The 20,253-nt window shown below is 32.9% G+C and overlaps 1 protein-coding gene across 1 annotated transcript in view; it reads right to left on the bottom strand.

Annotated features, from left to right (window-relative positions):
* The window catches only part of Cad99C (cadherin 99C), a 147,175-nt gene that overhangs the window by 76,851 nt on the left and 50,071 nt on the right, over positions 1-20,253 (bottom strand). The window contains exon 2 of the mRNA XM_090102033.1: positions 9,978-10,027. The gene's annotated coding sequence lies outside the window, so the exon portion shown is untranslated. The remainder of the gene's footprint in view (positions 1-9,977; positions 10,028-20,253) is intronic.

Raw genomic sequence — 20,253 nt, 5'->3', positions numbered from 1 at the left:
AAATGAGCCTACTGTTTGAAGAACATCTTCGTACAGAATGCAAAATAAAACAAGTTTACGCACAAATCTTCTTATATATAAAAATGAATCGCAAAATGTGTTGGTAAGCGCATAACTCGAGAACGGCTGAACCGATTTCGATGATTCTTTTTTTATTATATTCCTTGAAGTACGAGGATGGTTTTTATGTAGAGAAAACGTAAAAACGTAAAAGATGTACCACGGGCGAAGCCGGGGCGGACCGCTAGTTGTAAAAAAAACTGAGATGTTATAGTCTGATGAAGACTATGTTTAAACATCTAAACATTGCTGGTAGAAAGCACCAAGATAATAATAACAGACGAATAATAAACAAACTTTATATAAACTCGTAAACAACAAATTTTAAACCGTACATTTGTCACGTAATAGAAACTAAATAGCACAGAGCACAGAGTTGGCTATAACGGCTAAATATTTCCTGCTACTATCACAAATTTAACATCACAAAGAAAGATTTTGCTCTGAAAAGGGAATAATAGGGTTATTACATAAGATTTACGATGTTCGAAGGATATAATGGGGTTATTACTATAGATTTATTATGTTTATCGGTAAAGACAATACGGAGACAATATCGGTTGGTATAACGGTGGTCCGAATATTAAGAACTGATATTAAATCATAATTTGAAATGCATGAGATTTCAATTACAATATATAACATAGTTATACGAATCAAAATATTTTTTTATCATCTGATTTTAGATGAACAAGGTAGAAGGCGTTGATTCAAATATTCTTATTTCTAACTATAATCTGTAAATTTCGCTCATTTCAGATAACATGAGCTATGTTTTGTATCCTTAATTTGACTTTGCATACCCTAAAGTGAAATTCACACGTCCACATTCCGTCAATTCAACAGCATAATCAAATATCTGAGTATTGTCATAGCCACTGAAAAAAACAGTTCCTTTTACGCACTTCTTTGGTAAACTCCTGACCATTTTTTGAGCATTTAAAAATGCTCTCGATAACGAGACTATTACTTTGAGGAAAGTTTTCGTGCTTGGCTTCAGCACTGGACTTCCTTTTCCCAATTATTTCTAAAAAGGCGTACAAACCGAGCAATATAGCGCAGTAGCGAAACGTGAGCGATAATTTAGCGATAGAAGCACCAACGGTACTGGACTTGCGATCAGTTAAATTGCTTATCAGAAATCATTATGGTTGGTATTTGAAAGAAAATAAATTCCTTAAGGGGGCGCATAAAGCAAAATAACCAATTTTCTATTAGATGATACGTGTAATATGTCCGTCCGTCGTCCGTCGCCGTGCTAGTGAGCGGACGTGTTACAAAATATCTGTGCTAAACAAATAATAGTATTTCAATCAAAAAAGAACCTTAATGCAAGTGATTTACAGTTCATTATTAAAAAAAGTGTCGTCACTACTAGTGCCTTTTTAGATGTGAGAATCAACAAGTCACAAGCAATTGTGTGCGATTGATAACCGAACACAACATCCCCGTGCACTCTAAGTTCACTGTAATAACGTGCATTTTTCAACGTTTTATAGACACTGCCGCAAATCAAGTGAATATTATAACTTAAGTTTTGTTTACTGCGCTGTCGCTTGAACGTGTTTACAATATTGAAACTTTAACAAATACTAGTTATGAGTCTTCTACGATCACCGAATAATTCCGAATCACGCTGCAGTTCGCAGCCGGACTTATCAAAAATTACTGTGGAACCATCAATATCTACAATAACAACTCGTAAGAGAAAACAACCAGATTTATGTAGTTGTAACCAAGAAATAAGCGAAATGCGTAATGAGCTATCGCGAATGACTACGTTGCTCGAGAAATTCGTTACATCTCAACAGCAAAATATGGATAAGGTGCGCGAAAACATTTCAGAAATTGGTTTAGAAATAAAATGCATAAAAGAATCGACTTCTACTCTTATGAAGGCACATGATGATATGAAAACTTCACTTACAGAATTGAATTTAAAAATTACCACACAAGAAGAAAAAATTACCTGTTTGGAAACTGATTTATCGGCCCTAAAAATCGGATCTCCTCCTACATTACCCGGAAAAATGTTACTGTCAAATGAACAAACAATTCGTGAACTGCGTGAGCGAATAATAAGAGAAAAAAATATAATAATAACAGGTTTATCAGAGAATAACTCCAATAATTCAGGACAAGATACAAGTGAAATTAATTCACTACTCTCTAGCATAATTGAAAACTGCCCACAACCGTCAAAAATATTTCGGCTCGGTAAATTTGTACCAGGCAAGAACCGCAAAATTAAGGTATGTTTTGAAGAACCACAAACAGCTAAAATTATACTCCGCAATAAAGAAAAATTTCCAGAACACATCAAGATTTATTCCGATCGCACTCCCTCTCAAATAAACTACTTCAATGAGATTAAAAATGAACTAGAAAATCGTACTAAAAATGGTGAAAAAGACTTAATCATTAAATTTATAAAAGGAGTCCCTACAATAATCCATATTCCAAAAAACTCCAATCTCAATCAATAAACCCAATTATTAACAATAAAAAGTCTATAAACGATAATGTCACATACCAAATAGAAAATGACTATGGATGTCTACAATTAAATAAATCACGTATTAACTTTTTTTACACGAATATCCGCAGTATACGAAAAAAAGGCAAATTTGACGAATTGAAGTCTATAATTGGAAGCATGTCCCGTACTATTCATGTTATACTCTTAACAGAAACATGGCTCAAATCAGAAGAGGAAGCAATTAAAATGCAAATTCCTAACTACACACATTACTATAGCTACCGATCTGATAAAATCGGTGGTGGAGTCTCAGCCTATGTACACAATGATTTACAGCATAGCTTAATTAATTCTCTCTATGAAAATGGTAATAATTACCTTTGGATTAATCTAAAAAAATATGCACTAGACATAGCAGTTATTTACTATCCTGGCGATAATAATCTAAAATCTTTTTTGTCATCATTTGAAACACAAATACAGAATCACAACAGGGCTCTTGTATTTGGCGATTTTAATATAAATTTGTTAAAGGCTGATAAAAGAACTAAATTATATAAGGCTGTCATAAAAGAGACCGGGTATAAAATACTTAATAATATTGAAGAAAAATATTGTACAAGAGAAACGGCTACATCTAAATCTATTATCGATCACATAAGCTCAAATTTAATAAATGACAAATTCCATATGACAACTATTGATGCTTCTTTGTCTGACCACAAGCAAATAATATTACAGTTAAAAAAATTCAAGCCACCTCCAAAACAGAAGATGAAATACGCGGCTATTGACTACACTAAATTAGAAAAACTGATTACGACAACATCTCATGAAATACCTGACACCTATAATGCCCTTGAAGATTATATTGTAAATGTAATTAATAAAAGCAAAATCAATAAAACGAAAATACTTAACCTACCACAGAAAGACTGGATTAACAAAGACATATTACTATCTATTAACAGAAGAAATGAATCATGGAGAAATTTAAGGCTAGACCCGGATAATGAAAAACTGAAGATAATGTTCAAAGAGAATAAGAAGATCACTGAAGATAAAATCAAAACTACGAAAGAGACATACTACTATAAAGAATTTACTAAGTATAACAAAGACCCAAAGAAGACATGGACCCTTATTAATACTCTTGCAACAAACAAACTTAAAAACTATGATAGTCCCCTTAAATTAAATTCTGAATTTGGTCCAATTACAAACATTTCTGATATTTGTAAAACATTTAATGAGTTTTTCTCCACAGTTGGTCCTAACCTTGCAAAACTTATTCCAATCAGATACCACAACAACACAGTTCATACATTACCAATCATACATCATCATAGCCACTCATTATCTGCATTTTTACCGTGTAACGAAAAAGAAATAAATAATATAATTAAAAATCTTGACCCTAATTGTAGTACAGGCATAGATGGTGTGACCACTAAAGCCATAAAATCCATTAGTAAATTAATTTTAGACAAACTTACAATTAGTTTTAATAATCTATTATCAAACGGAGAATTCCCGGACTCACTAAAAATTGCTAAGGTTAGTCCCATCTACAAATCGGGAGATAAAATGGAAGTAAACAATTATCGTCCCATCTCTGTACTACCAGTGATTTCCAAAATTCTCGAGAAAATTATTTACAACCGCTTAAATGATCATTTGAATTTAATAAAATTTATATCTAACAAACAATACGGATTTCGGCCACAGTCTAATACATTATCAGCTACAATAGATTTAGTCACAAATATTAAACATAACTTTGATCGTAAAAATATTGCTTTAGGAGTATTCATTGATTTAAAAAAAGCATTTGACACAGTTAGTCACTCATTATTAATAAAAAAACTCGAGGCTATTGGAATCACTGGTATTGCACTAAAAATGTTTATTTCATATCTAAATAACCGAACACAACTTGTCAAAATTGGCAATACGCAAAGCGATCCCTTACCAATGACCTGTGGAATACCACAGGGATCGGTGTTAGGACCACTGTTGTTCTTAATTTATGTGAATAATATCCATGACATAGGCCTACATGGCGAAATTACCCAATACGCAGATGATACATGTCTATTTTATTTCGGATCCTGTATAAATAATATTATTTCACAAGCTCAGGAAGACCTCAACCACTTATTTGAATGGTTTCAGTACAACCTCTTAACTGTTAACGTATTAAAAACATCCTATGTTATTTTTAAAGCAAAAAATAAAAAAATTCCATCTCATGTGTCAATTACTTTGAATGGAATTCCACTTCAACAAAAAAGTAATGAAAAATATCTTGGTTTAAGAATAGATAGTGGCTTGTCCTGGAACATTCAAATAGACCATGTTAAATCTAAACTCTCATCCCTTGCTGGCTCACTTCGTAGGGTTGTAGGATGCCTTCCTAAACAGGTCCGCATAAATATTTATAATTCCTTAGTAAAATCACATCTTATGTATTTAATCGAGGTATGGGGAAGTGCTCCCAAATACAAACTAAAAGAGTTACAAATAATTCAGCATAAAATAATTAAAATATTATATCACTATCATTACCTAACACCGTCAATCAAAATTTATAAAGACACAAAACTGATGAACATCAAACAATTATATAAATATACAACATGCATTCTTATTAAGAAAATTTTAGACAAGAACATACATACAGCACTAACTTTCACGAAAAATAAACCAGCTTATTCTAAACGTAACACAAAGGATCTAGACATACCGAAGGTCAGGACCGGCTATGGACAGAAATGTATTACTTTTGAAGGTGCCAAATTCTATAATAAACTAAACAATGATATAAAAACAGCTGAATCGATTTATACATTTAAAAAGCGCCTAGCTGATCACATACTTAATGACCAATCACTTCTGGAATAAAACACCTACCTTTGGAATAGCTGTGCCCGGACGACTGTTAGATTATTTATTTACTTTGTTATGTTATTCTCATGTAATTAGCTTTAAGTCTTTAAATGAGAATAAATGATTCTTTAAACCTAATATGCAAGACCAAATCTAAAAAAATAAAATATATATCAAACTAGATGATATGTTCAACGATTCTGTGGTTTATCGCAGATAAAACCAAAACTAAAAGTAATTACACAAAATGCTCTGACAAATATCTTGCAAATGTTTTAATATAATTGTTTATGAAAAAAAAATCATAATAAGTATTACCATGTCAAGTAGAAAACGTAAAAGTGTGAAAATTAGAGCTAACTTGGTGATTTTTTTTTATCGAGTAAATTTTAATATTTTATGTTTTTGATTAAACAGAATCGTTGAACATATCATCTAGTTTGATATGTATTTTATTTTTTAGATTTGGTCTTGCATATTACACGTATCATCTAATAGAAGATTGGTTATTTTGCTTTATGCGCCCCCTTAAAAATGACGTCATGAAAGTACCCATTTAATCATAGTTGGAGCTCCTTAATCCTGACAGTCAAAATTTGTATTTTTTTTTCAAAGAAAGCTTTAGTTGCAAGATGTTTAAAATCAGAGGTTTTTATTCGTATATTTCGGAAAGATACTTTAAAGCGATTGTACCTGTCATAGCAGGGATAAAGATTTGGTCTAGGGATGTAACGATGCCCAAACCGATACCGATATATCGGCAAGCCGATATATCGGTATCGCCGATAATAAATCAACCGATACCGATATTTTTTTTATTAAATTCTTTCTTTTCTTTTATGTTTTTGCATTGTATTCATTCATATTGTTTTATTTCTGTTTCTGTAATAGTGTTAAGGAAGAGCGGAACCTTCTGAAACAAGCATTTTATTTGCTTACTAGGAGTGTTCCAATCACAAATTTGTTTATGTAAAGGAAATAAATAAATAATTTTTAATTTTTTTAATTTTTAACGTGATAACATTTTTAAAATCGTTTTAGTCGGGTGACATGTTCATAAACTTGTGTCACACCAAAACCTCACGAGCGCGATCGCAGGTATAACGAGAGAGAGACGGACCGATCTCCCGTTTCATCTCGAGCGCTGCCACTGCATTATGTTATCACGTAAACATCTCGATCGTAAACCTACTTTACAAACAACCAATTTTTTTGATATCAAATAATTCAAAAATCCGCGCCCAATGAACGATGCGGGAGGCCGCCCGCGCGTGCGCACTTTGTTTTCTGAAAAAACTCTACCAAATTTATAGTAAACTTTTATTAGGTACTGATTGTATGTGTATTACTTAAAGTTTAACTGACTTCGTAAAATAATAATACTAAAATACATGGTTTTGTTGTTTTTTGATTTGGCATTTTTATTTAAAAGAATACGATTAACAGTTGTCTCTGTTAAATGTTGGTAACTTTTTATGCATAATTCACTATTTGTTTTTCTACCAAGCCATCGATATCGGTATCGGTATCGGTATCGCCGATACATTACTACAAATATCGGTATCGGTATCGTATCGGCAAAATCATGTATCGTTACATCCCTAATTTGGTCTATGTCAAATTATTAGGTTTTAGATCACAGTTAACCAGTAATGTGTGTCTTACGTTGTAACTAAGTTTCCATTAAAAAGGCCTTTTTGCCACAAAAACGAAATTCAAATCACATTCCCTGCTCACATTTCAATCCACTTCGAAACAAATTAACATTTTACCGACTACTTAAAGCTTACACATTCACACACAAATATAGTACGAAAATTCGTACGTGTTTCCAAAACGGACATCGACCCAAGTAGCGGTAAGCGCCATGTTTGACAAACAGGTTGTTTGAAACATAGTACGATAAATAAACATTTCATGACTATTTTGTGTATTCAAGCATGCTTCTAGTTTGATTTATAAGTTTTGTTTTATATAGATATTTGCAGGATTTTCTAAAGCAGTATTCTGTTACAGTTAATAACAACAACCTTATTCTTTCAGTCTTTACAAAATATTACAGCAGTAAGATGAATACTTCCTAAACTAGCTGATAAGTTAAATACGGAGTTAATATCTTAATACTATTATAAAGGCGAAAGTTTGTAAGGATGTATGGATGTATGTATGTATGGATGTATGGATGTATGGATGTATGGATGTTTGTTACTCTTTCACGTAAAAACTACTGAACCGATTACAATGAAATTTAGCACACATATAGAGGGTAACTTGGATTAACACATAGGATAGGTTTTATCCCGGAAATCCCACGGGAACGGGAACTATGCGGGTTTTCCTTTGAAAACGCGGGCGAAGCCGCGGGCGGAAATCTAGTAATAAATAATAATCTCATACCTATCAATTACGTACTAAAGATATTACAAAGATTGTATGTTTCAAATCGTTCAAATGAATCTGACCCACATCGGGAACAAAATACACCAAGAATTAACAAAATATACCTAAACGTCGTTGAACCATATCATATCAAACAACACATATCAATTTATTGTGCCCAGTAAATCACAGTCCCGGTATTTGTAAGCTCAATTATTTTCGTTAGAGATACCATAGATTCAAGTTAAATTACAGTATCCAAAGACAAAGGTACCATTACAGTTTTCAATTTATATCGAATATTACAAACGCTCTCGCAACCTTCGCTAATCAATTTTCGAGATCCAATTTATCGAACCAATTATAAATTCCCTGCTCCTTGGACCAATCAGAAAGCCTGCAGACGTATTATCACTTAAACGAGGTTACTCAAAGTACCGCTATTTTTAGTAAACCTGAAAATTGGATCGTGAGTACGCTTCATGCTCTCGATTTTGACATGTACTCAGAAATAGTGGTTTACTTGACCATGTAAACAAATTTTATGGTTTGACATAACATTTTTGTGTTTGTACGTGAGCATGCCATATTATTCTACTTTAGTTATACGTGGCTACTATTCATTTTAAAGCTTGTAAATGACATCTCTTCGTATACATATTTTGCCAATAATTTAATTGTTTAATTAAAATCCGTAATATGTTTGCATACTCGATCTTTCAATAAAATACCTTAATATGGTAAATAAACCGCCAATTACATCACGTAGACATGAGATTCGCATCGAAAACTAGACCATACCAGCTAGGCCGTTACCAGAAATGTAAGGGACTCTTAATTCCCCACAATTCCTTACATTTAGTATTAACTCAAGCTTGCTGCTATTGTAAACGACCCTATTAGTTCCAAAGCTTCGTGTTCTACGGGAGATTTACTAAATGCGATTTCAGAGTAGCGTGCAAATACGTGTGGTCTAAGATTGTTTGTTGGTTAATAGCGTACGATAGACGGAACATTTACTCATTGTTGGTGTTTTCAATGAGTTCAAGATTAACTTATGGTGTTTGAAGTAAGATTAAAAAGCGAGAGAATGATGGACCTGATGTAACTCGTGGTGAAGCTAAAAGAAACGTAGCAGCAATGAAGGTAAATAATAATAAGCGTTTAAAAGTAAAAGGAAATAGTATACTCAATGCCTATATTACTTTTTTTACTAGTGTGTCATAAAGAAAGTATCGATATTATACAACCAAAACATCTATATCATGATGTTACACTTTCGACAAGAATCTTTTGTCATCGGTTCATATTTATTCAAAGCGAGCACTACTTGTCGCAACCCAATGATGCATTACATGCTATTGTTAGTGAGCCTGAAGGCAGAATTTGTTACACCACCTACAAACCATTTAGACTTAACAGTTTCTAAGGCTAATTTGAAAATTGTACGGCTTTATGTCGAGACAGAAACGTGAATGTCCATCTTCGAAGAAGAAAGGGAAACTTTGTCCGACATTCGGTTTTATTATTTATAGATCACATGATTTAATGAAGTTATTATTATATTTTACGAATACTTTATGGATTTATTTTTAAAATTAATTTATTTAGATATATTATTTTGTTTTTTTTTTTTTTGAAACCTATAATAATAAAACCTATAAAATGAAATTTTAGCAATAATTTTTCGGAACATCATTAATACCTAAAAACAATAATAATCGAAGCAACACCTATAAAGATTTAAGACTGGAAAGGCAAACAACCTTCATCTATTGAAGTTTATATTCCTATCACGCAGACGCACTACATTGTGTTGGCAGATTTCATAAAAGCGTCGCTGATTTGCGAGCATCACCTCTGAATGCCAATGCAATAAAACGCTCAAGCATTTGACTCCAAGATCAGTATTAGATATAGTTTAGAAGCATTTCCGTGCCATCCTTAAATGGCACTCGAAATTGTAAATCATCGTTAAGCGTGTCATAATAATTTAATAGCTCTATTCAGGCAAACGTGCGTAGGTCGTAGACTAATTCCACCAGCTTTGAAACCGCCGTCGCCACACCTTCCCGGAGCTTTCATCCATAATGGATTGTCGATTAATTCTAAAATAGACTCATTATAAGCCTGACGTAAATGTTTGTCGAGATTTGCATAGTAAGCTCACCTGAGACTCGTTTATTGCTCCACCTCATAACCGCACAGCCATCGTAGGATCTGAGAACAATAAATGGCTTACATTAGCATCTAACCCGGAAATCAATTTATCTTAAACCTTAATACGCTGCGCATCTTTATAACTTGTTCTCTAGATATAAATCGATTATGCTAAGACATTTATATCATATCATCTCTTTTACAATTCATCTCTAATGCTTTGGATTTAGTATTAGTAGAAAATTTATGGGCAGTGAATCCCTGTCAGATATACCTTCCTAACACGTTCGTTTTAACTTTTAAGTTTTATTGATTTTTTATTAATCGATTAAAAATTCTATAAAAGACTTTGATTCTTGGAAACGATACATTTAATTCAGAATACACACTCTTAGAATAACTTACGTGTTAATCGCTCAAAGTGCGAACGATTGAAATGCATACATCAGATACCATTCGATTGCGAGCAAAGGAAGATGAATTACTTTTTGCAAGATTGTATTTCCTTTGTGCAGCTCAATAATTTAATAGTGAATAATAGTCTTGGTATTAATGGTGGTACAAAAATCGTTTATATATAAATTACTTTAAAGAAGAGTTGACACTTGATTCATAAAAAACGAAACGAAACCTATTCGTGTAAAATGACTACCTTTTATTTCGCAACTCACGTACACGTTTATTTTTAAACTTAAAGTTGAATGGACTATGTTAACATACAATTCGATTGCGAATCTTCGTTTTTTGCGAAAATGTCATTTGTTTAAATGACTTTATTTGTCAAAAGTAATGGACAGAATCATTGTAATTGTGAATAGAAGATTGCATTTACATCATTACAAAGCTAAAAATCTGTTTGGAAACTAAGATTTAAAAGAAACGTCTAACAAAATATTGCAGCTATACAATTAAGTGGAACAGAATTCTTTTACAATTTACCACCTAAAATCAATACTTGAATGACTTTGATATAAATTTTAACATATTTTTTATGAACAAATGGACATACAGTAATTGGACTTTAGTTTTAAAGCAAACAAATTTACGAGTTAGGGTGCACTCACACACATCAGTCACCGTCGCGGCACGTCACCGGACAGGATTTAAAAAAAATATGTATCAATAGTTCTAGTATGACTCTGTTCCCACACGACAGTCGCCGGCACGAAATCTATCAGTGACGTCACCGGTCAGGCACGTCGAATAATCTTTCCATACATGTATCATACTTTTATCCCCACTCACCCGGTGCCGTCACGTCTCAGTTCAGTCAGCGTCGTGCTACCGTCAATTGCTACATGTTCTCTAGCGTGACACACGTCTAATCACTGACTAACCTGATGTTTGTGTTCAATGATTCAGTCAAACCGGCGACGTGACTGACGGACAACATGACGGTGACTGGTGTTTGTGGATACGTACACAAACCGTCACCGATCAGTCATCGGTGACTTGACGGTGACTGATGTGTGTGAGTGCACCCTTAGAGACTTAAAATCGTTACAGCACATGCTAATGAAACAGGCTACCGTATATTGTATTTCCCAGAAAGCACTGCTTAAGCCAGACATTTCCAAGGAGATAAATTAGGTGCAATAGTTGAAGAATGTGTGACGCGGGGTCCGTTCGTGCTTTGTTACTCTACACCGGGCAGCAATCGTGATTTCATTATTAGCGTTATAAAGACGTTCGTGCTTACACAAACAATTACCTTAATAACGGTATTCATTTGTTTAATTTTATTAATTCGCCAGGAAATGCAATGTTAGTAGGTAGTGCGATAAGATTTTTGTCATGTCAACCTTTGAGATTGGTCCAAGCAATTTTTTCTTTTGCTTCATTCTGAATACGTAACGTGAGTTTTATAATGAAGTGAGGTGGCGTTTTTGCTTTAGAACTTTTTGTGACGATTTAACGCTGAAGTTATTTTTAACTACATTTATTTATATAACTGCTATTGTGAACTTTTTGCACAGTACTATGATACACGATATTGCCTTATCGTTTATAATAATAATTTGTAACACGCAGGAAATATTTTATTTCTCAAATGACTGACGACTCAACTGACACAACCTTTGAAGAAATGGTATAGCATTTCACATATCCGTATATTTGCAAAAGGAGCTTTATCGCTGTTGTTATAAAGATCGAAATCGTGATGCATAGATGTTAATGCTTCGTTCTCATTGGGTCAGCGGAATAGTGCTTATGTAAATGTAAACGGTAATGACAAACCATTACTAGAAGAGATGATATGTTAATGTAAGTTTATGATTAATTGTGTGCACGCGAATGGTAATCGTTATTTTGATGACTTTAGTGATTTCGGGGTGATGAATTTTATTGATATGAGTTTTGTTTATATGTAACAGTAAGTCTATTGAAATTAAAATACACGTGAGGTCATATTAAAGGTATGTAAATAAAATCTAGCTTAAACATGTTCCATTTCAAGAGGAAAAATTCTACATCTAGAATGATAAAAACGTAGGACTGAGATAAAACGTAAACATCATAAATAGGCACTATGGCAAATTCTACGAAATAAACGTGTGATGTATATTATTTTGTTTTTAGGAACAGAATAACATTAGAAAAGCAGGACAGTCTGAATATGAAGGTTCAAGAATCATAAGGCGAATATTTCAGAAAACTATTTGCAAAATATTGCTCAAACACTTCTCCAATAATTGTAGAAATCTTTCAAATATCTTAGCGTGCTAGGAAACTATTCAGCCGTGAGATAAACAAGCACTAGCGGTAGTGTCTACTGTCCGCTCGTAAAAACTTATTACGTAAGGCGATAATTTTATCGTATATTCAAATAGTACCTAAACACGAATAGGGACAAAGGGCTACTGTTTCGATGCTTAATTAACAGGAATAAAGCTTATCTCGGTAATTACCTTCATAACATGCTATTGGACTCTTTTAGAAAGAATTTCTTTAAAAATTGCATGGGATATTTGCTCCTATAATCCATACTAATATTATAAATGCGAAAGTAACTCTGTCTGTCTGTCTGTTACTCAATCATGCCTAAACTACTGAACCAATTTGCATGAAATTTGGTATGGAGATATTTTGATACCCGAGAAAGGACATAGGCTACCTTTTATTGCGAAATATGTACCACGGGCAAAGCCGGGGCGGACCTCTAGTAAAGTATAAAGCTAACTTTATCAGATAATTCCGAACATGCTATTAGCCTTCGTATCTTCACGCAGCAGGAGGTTCTACTGAAATAAACAGAAAGCAAAATACAACTATAACGAATGTGCATTCGATATACATCTGATTATTATCCATTAAAAGAAAACTAACATGAAAAATAAATACTATTTAAATTTGCCAGAAAAACTGCTATTCATTCAGTTTTTCTGGCTAAGATAGGAGGATCGTAAGCTGTTTTTGGACGATGGAACCACTTGAACTTCTCTAACAAATATATAATGTATCAATAAGTTATATATATTATCTACTAAGATTGCATAGGTTCAGCTATTGTTAGGTAGGTAGGTATATTAAAACATTACCACTACTCCGTACCCTTGTAAACGCTTATAGACAAAAGGCGTGGAGTATCGAAGATAATGTTTGAAACGGTGAAGCATAAGGTTCATTTCCTATATTCGATAGCTGCATAATATAAATCCTAGCTGGAATATTTAGCAGAATTGGTTAACGGACTGGGTGTAATTAAAAGACCTCCTACAGGAGGTAATAACACGCTGAGTTAATCATGGTGATATGATGAAAATAAATAGCAATTACTGTTCTATGTACATAATGTGAGCAACGTTAAATAATTCAATAAAATATTTTGGATAATACAAACATATAAAAATGAATATATATGGACTTGCATCTTAATAGCAGTCCATTTTGACCTCTCTTTACCTGGCTTTTAACAGAAACTTATTGAAAGCAACGAATCCATGAGAAAAAAAAACAAAATTCGGCGGTTAAAAACATGTTCAGTATCTTAAAATTAATTTGATTAGGAAGTTATTTTAATGTAAGTATTGCATCGATGAATATCATTTAATCCATGGAAATTAATTCAATCTTAATCTAAAACAATAGAAATACGCAAAACCAATTTCATATTCTACGCAGAATCGGACAGAAAATGTATATTTCATTACTTTCTACGAACTTTGGGTGCATTTTCCTAAGTGATAAGAGGTAATGATAAGTTTACTCGCAGTAATTGTAGAACAATTGCCAACTACGGGAAGCTAATTGCCAGTATCTGTAATCGAGCTCCTAAGATTTACGAATCTACAATCGTTCGCATGCTTTATTTAATAGTACTGTATATATGAATTTTAAACTGCTTTCGTATACACGGTCATACATCTCTGTCAATGGTTGTGCTCATTTTGGAATTTTAGCTAAATGTCTGGTAAATTTATTTTATAATAAGAGGACACATATTCAATTCTACACTCTACAGATACATTTATTTGTATACACTATGTTGTTATTTTTATAGCCTTTAAGAGTGCATTTTGTTATTGTTATTTTTTTCTGTTATTTGGTGTGCCTAATAAATTTATTTTATACTTATTCTTATAAGTACATAATCATTTTATCACTTTGTCTTTTGATTCACTCTTTGTCGGTTCACGGTTACGTCTGTTCGTTTTTACGTTCAGGTTTAACTTTTAGGTCATTTCCGATGTATTATTTATATATGTGATTTCGTGCATAATTATAGGCTATATTCGTGATCATCAAATAAAATGTGCAGTATTGCCTAAACTGGTTATCGACGTACAGTTATTTTATATTTCCGCTAGAAACTTTTATGATGGATCAGCTGCAGTTAACTTTTTAATTGATAGCAATCAAATCTTATGCATATTATGTTAAAGTTGGTAGTTTGGTAATTTTCCAGAAATATCATAGTTTTTTAATAGTTTTATATTTTTATTGCTAGCCTAAAGTCTAAACATGTACCCATTATATGACCTTAATATGTCGATAATAAATTACAATCTGATACAGGTATTCTTCTGCTACTTGTATGGCCTTAAATCTATACTGATATTATAAAGCTAAAGAGTTTGTTTGTTTGCTTGTTAACTACTGGTCCGATTTGAAAAATTCTTTCGGTGTTAGATAGCCAATTTATCGAGGAAGGTTATACGCTATATATCATCACTCTAAGACCAACAGGAGCGGAGCAATGCGGATGAAACCGCGGAGCACAGCTAGTTAGTGATATACCTAGTAGACTAGAAGACATGGAAATAAACAAATCTCGTTTAATCATAAGAATATTCATTTGCTGTACTATGTTTGTAATTATTTTTTGTGTACATTGAATTAACTATGTTCTATCTATTTCGAAGTAGGCTATAAAAAAATATTTAAGATACCGTATGTGCTGCTATGATCCGTGAAAGCGCCTATGAAAGAAGATTTTTATCTTTATGACAGGGTCAATAAAATATGAATATCACAGATCAAACTTCATAAGATGCTTCAATAAATAATGTACGCACAAACGCGGTAGTATGATCAAAATTGATAGATGATACCAGAAATTGTTAGGCCAAACGTATACGCAACTCACAGTACACCAAAGCCACGTCAATAAGAAATCAAGTGTGCCGGCCCGTTATTCGTACAAAAAGTTGTTTTGGGTCAATAGCACGGCGGGCGCGGGCCGCGGGCGAGACGATCGCCTTCCGCGCATCGCGTAAAGCGCGCGTAATTCTTTTTTTAAATCTAATTCAATTAGAAACGGTGTTTTTTTTTTTCAGCCAGCCTCCAGGGCCCGTTGATTAAAAACAAAATTTAAAAATAGAACACTGCTTTTGACAATTCAAACTTTTTATTAGCGATTGAACAATGGCTTTTCTAAGTTGCCAGTTTTTGTGAAACGAAAATCGATCAACCACACCCAACGTCAATATGATTAAATATACTATTGATAAAGCGCGTGTTCTCTCGCTGCCCTATATTACGGGCCATACATCACATTGCGTTACAAATGATACTCAAGCAAGCAATAAAGCTAACTTTGACAGTAACGAATATTGTTTCAACAACAAATTTGTGATGTTATTGGTTAATTCCGTCAGTTGAAATCTATTGATTTATTGAATTAGTGCAAGCATTGACACAAAATTTATCAATGTTAACTGCTACCCGCGATAAAAGCTGTGTCCTATCGTAAACAACATTCGAACGAAAATTTCATTTTGCTTAATTCTTATAGGTACATACTATTTCCATAAATAATTACACAAATACGTAAACAGGAGAACAAAACACCATTTCAAAGTTGCATAATATAGTCTTCTAATTAGCAAACCTAAACAAAAATAGATTTTAAAGCCCATTAAAGAATGCTTCGTGTTTTCTATTCATGCTGGCAAGACCACACTCGTCCTGTCAACTTTAATGATACTAGCAACACTTTAGCGGATGGCATATGCAAATTAAAGGACACAGATTAATCTGAGTTGTGACTGTAAACAGCCCATTAGGTATGTTAGTATTTCAAAGCTTTATCGCTGATTTCGATACATTCTGATGTGTTTGTGTTGCTTGTTAACATTGCGTATATCTTAATACTTATATTTAGCAAAAATACTTCTTATGTTTCATGAATGAAGGAATTGTTTTGCCGAAATTAGTTCGCATCATTGGATCTTCTTTTGAGACTAATAAGAGCCAAAATACAATGTCTTTGTTAGTAATTGTTCCTAAGATGAGTTACAGAGTCAAGACCTACATCGGCTTCACGAAACATTAGCAAAATCATTAATAATCCGGTTCTAACCTTTCATTAAACCCGCGTAATTTCCTCTCTAGTCAATACATTTCAACATCAAAGCACAAATTAATATTTAATAACGTGAAGAACGGTGGAGTTATGGCGGAAGATAAAATATCTTACAAATTATCTACAAAGTTGTAATTAATCTGACCTGTATTTACGATAATGTATTAGCTAATAGTCGCTAAAATTGAGATAACTTACTTTGTGGCAAAGCGGTCAATGGTAAAGAACATTTGCGACTACATATCATATTAAGAAATTATCAAGCTCATAACATAAGAAACGAAGCAAGAAAGATATAAACATACTTCGAAGACCTCCCGTTTTCAATGCATGTTTCTGTCTCAACGAGTGCATTTTTGCCTAGAAATGAAGTAAGATAGTTAATATTTATACGACAATTTAAACTTTAACCCAATATACTATTCAAATTTATATATTAACATACAAGCTTCTTTAAAAGTTCAGTAATTGTCGAATCATTGCGCCGCAACAAGTATTCATAAACATCCTCTCACTTTCACATAATATTCAGGACATGAAAGTAACCTCCCAACACGTAATAAAACTTTTTCTTTATTTTTATGTTTGTCCACAAAACCGTCCTTTGTCCTATAGATTCCAAGATAAGATCTTCAAAAGATTAAAAGCGTTGGATCATTAACTTTACGGCAGTACTGCATTCGTTGCCTTAATTAACACATCAGTTATTAAGACGTTAAAATGTAGGATATTAATAGTCCCTTGAATATACTGGAGTGAGAATTGGTTCCTACATAAAGGATAAAAGGACATGTGTTGCTTGTGTTACCTGTTAACAATACAGTCATATATTTATATGAGCTTGCTTACAATGACTATAAAAGCTTTGTACAAATTCTTCTGTAAGGTTCTGCATTTTGAAGAGAGATGTAAATTGTATCCAGAATTTAAGTATGTACGAAGTATAAAATTATTAGTGAATACACTACAGAAATGAGAGGATAATTAGCACAGAAAACAATAATAAGAATATCAACTTTAAAAACAGAGCCGTCTGAACTTGGAAACAAAAAACGAACGAAAAAAAGTCTGCTACAATTTTTACACTACTGCTCCAAACCTTCATCACAAAGCATCATGCAGTTCATAATATTCTCTTCATACAATTTATAACACTACCTAATAATACCGGGTTCACAAGGGGTTGGTCACAGAGTATATTCATCACTATCTGTATTATCTATGCCCATAACGGATTGCATGTAAAGCCTACACATTCCATTGAGTTATTCAATACGAAATCACTTAACCTCTGTGTCCGGCTGAACATGTTTTGAATGTATGCGTGTCTTGTCCACCTACGGGACGAATTTGAACATGACAGTAAATATATCTGACTAATATCGTATGGATGTAACATCCTTGTGTTTGAAATGAAGTTGCAAATCGCGTTAATTAGGCACATCTTAAAATGCAAGATAAAAAAATCAAAAACATATTTCTATTTTCACTTGATTATAGGATATGATACCTAGACGATTAATCAATTTTGAATACTGACAATAGTTATAAGTAATGTGAGAAAATAGTAAAATTTTATATTTTAAATAAGCAGAAAATACGAATAAGCTTAATTATAAACCATTTCAAAACAAAATGAAAACAAATGTACCGTGTGCCACATAATTCCAAGAAAGAAAACACCATGACCGCATTTCCAATACTCACTATTGTGCTAGGATTGTTTTTGCCATCTGTACCAATAAGGAACCTTAGCGGGATCATCTATTAACATACAGACGCGACACAGGTGAACGTCTAACGGAACTAAACAAACACCTACGGATGACTAAGATGCCGTTTAAAAAGCATCTCTATTCCTAAACACATAAAGCACACGAATCATAACGTTTCATCTAAAATATAGACAAATATTGGTTTTACAGAGACAGCGCGACGCTCCGGCCCAAAGATTAGCATGTCGCAATAATTTTTGTTTATTGCTCTGTGATACTTCTGGTTACATAACAATGTCCAACACGCACAATAAAGCTGTGATTTATTTTATTAGTTTAATTGAAAGAGGCTATCACAATAGCGTTGAATATTAACAATAGTAATATTATGGTAATATTTCGTAACCTAAAAAAGGTAATAAAGTTTTATGGTCGTGTTATAACATGTTATGTATATTCAATTTCCGAAGATAGTGTGCTGTGACATATCTGGTTAAACGATTAGAATAATTTATTTACAATTCTAATATAAAAGAGAGTTTTTTACTACGCTTTTAATGTGAGGCAGGGTTTCATGGTAAAAATAAAAATAAAAATGACTAACATTAACATGTTAAAACCTTTGCACAGCGGATAAAAAGCTATATTCAGAAATACGCACGTATTAATACTACTAACTAATGAGCATTCATTAACCCACCTTTATTATTAAAGAACAAGCCACTAATAAAATTAATAGAGGTACATAGAGCACTAGAATTAGTGGCTACACAATTAACAATGAAAATTAAACTATCTTAGATAAACAAGCATATAATGAACTTCTTAATTACAAACAGCTTGACAGATATTATAAGCAAAGAACTAACGCAAACTTAAAGAGTAAAAACGTAGGTATGATGTCAGAGTTAGAGCAGCCGTAACATTTGATGGTAGACAGTTAAATAGCCGTAAAATGAACGACTATTTACACCCATTAGTGAGTTATGCAAGCAACGTTTATAATTATGATTACAGAGTTATATAATTATCTGTTAGCGCTTTATATTTGATCGTACATTACGCACTCGTTAATTGCAAGTGCAATTCAGTAAGAAAATAATATGCAGTAAGTACCTACGAGAACAAAAATATAAAAGTGTAAAAGTGCATGTAGTTTGTTTCATCACACTTTAGGAGCAGAAACTAAAGAAATTTGTAGGTAAGTAGGTAGGACCAAATGTTTTCGATAACATTTGAAAACAAATTACTGAACACAACCACGATACATTTAAATCCAACATGCTAACAACACAATAATCTATACGATATCGACATCATATTTGAATGCATATAAAACGAGAAAGCATATCAGCTCAACGACATGTAAAGATATAATTGTTAATCGCTAATATAATTTCAACAGCAACCATGTCAGGGATCAGGATCATGACTACATTAACCCGAGACAGTTCCATAACGACCCCATATGTACCCACATCTTCATAACTTGGATTACACGGCTAGCGTTCATGTCACGAGGAAGCTATTCCATGTGATTCTGTGCCCATTCCACAAACTTGAGTTACAGCCGATTTGCCAGTCAACGCGGGACCATTCTTGTAAATCTTGTGTAACGTTGGCTGATCGAATTGCTTTGAAACTTTATCTATTATATGGATGGCGTAATTCAGCTCTACGACGCTGTATGGTTATATTTCCATAGTGATGTAGAACATACATAATGAAAATGTAAAACTTCTCCCAAACTATTCAAGCTATTTTAA

This window comes from Colias eurytheme, chromosome 5 (genome assembly GCF_061535395.1).
Source record: "Colias eurytheme isolate Ceu_HAF_F1 chromosome 5, ilColEury1 Martin Lab GWU primary, whole genome shotgun sequence".
Taxonomy (NCBI): Eukaryota; Metazoa; Arthropoda; class Insecta; order Lepidoptera; family Pieridae; genus Colias; species Colias eurytheme.
The sequence above is the reverse complement of the archived record's forward strand: the minus strand, read 5'-3'. Positions and strand labels throughout refer to the sequence as shown.